Source organism: Branchiostoma floridae, chromosome 9, assembly GCF_000003815.2.
Source record: "Branchiostoma floridae strain S238N-H82 chromosome 9, Bfl_VNyyK, whole genome shotgun sequence".
Taxonomy (NCBI): Eukaryota; Metazoa; Chordata; class Leptocardii; order Amphioxiformes; family Branchiostomatidae; genus Branchiostoma; species Branchiostoma floridae.
The window spans coordinates 6,441,781-6,442,878 of record NC_049987.1 but is presented as its reverse complement, the minus strand read 5'-3'; the positions used below and the strand labels follow the sequence as shown (position 1 = coordinate 6,442,878).

General features: G+C 42.3%; 2 pseudogenes; both read right to left on the bottom strand.

Moving 5' to 3' along the window:
• The window catches only part of LOC118423036, a 10,845-nt pseudogene extending 9,929 nt beyond the window's left edge, over positions 1 to 916 (bottom strand).
• LOC118422857 overlaps positions 1 to 1,098 on the bottom strand; it is a 29,992-nt pseudogene that overhangs the window by 26,617 nt on the left and 2,277 nt on the right.

Below are 1,098 nucleotides of genomic sequence, written 5' to 3'. Positions count from 1 at the left end.
TGATAAAATGCATTGCGTTACTAACAAAGGTAAAGAGCGAAAAAGATAAAACCAAATCTAAAGTGTTTTATTATAAGTTGTATACGTACAGGACTCGATGTCGGCTCCAGCCAACTTGCCCTTGGTGTTGAAGTGGATCCTGATGAATTTACCCTGGAACATAACGGATGAGTCAGTCGCATTTCGGATGTCGTAATTGCAGCCATGTTACTTTGTGTTAAGTGCAGTATTTACAATTACCCTCAAATAGAGACAGTTGATTGACTGCCGAAACGTTAGCAGGCATACCGGTAAGAAAAATGTGGTTTTGTTACAACATCACAGTACATGATCCAAACACTGCATATCGCAGTCAAGAATTGCATCCGTTTGTATATGACGATGTGATTGGAACTTAACGATGACAAAAATGATAAATAGACCCGTTTACGATGCGCTAGAACATAATTAGAAAGGATGTTTGATCGGAGGCGGTCGACATTGCCTCCCTGATTGTGGCATATGTACTTACGAAACGGGAGGAGTTGTTGTTCCTGACGGTCTTGGCGTTACCGAAGGACTCCAGAACGGGGTTAGTCTGCACGATCTGGTCCTCAAGGGTGATCTTCTTCTCATCTTCAGCCTTCTTAGGACCACCCATGGCAGCGACCTGGGCGAAGTAGGAGATAACCTTCTTCGTGTTCTCAGTCTTACCAGCACCAGACTCGCCGCTGTGGTCAAACAGTGTTGTATGATGTTATTACAAAATACAAATATTTGTGTCCAGCGAAAACCTATCGGTCAGTGATACATGTCAACGCTGCATCCCTCCCCCAATCGGCAATCCTTTGTAAGGTTTTGTGGGCCCTGCTCATGCATATGAGATGACTGGCTAAAAATCGACAAACATGTAAATATATACTTACGTGATCAACATAGACTGGTTCTTGTGGTCTGTACGATTAAGAGGAAAAGAATGGAATGTCATCAGATTGACTCGGAATTTTAAGTAGGGATGAAAAAGGACCAACGCAGCTGAGATTGATTTCACAAACACCTTGAAATGCCAATTTAATTCAATTTGCGTTACGTGTCTCGTCAAAATGTCCATCGCATAAT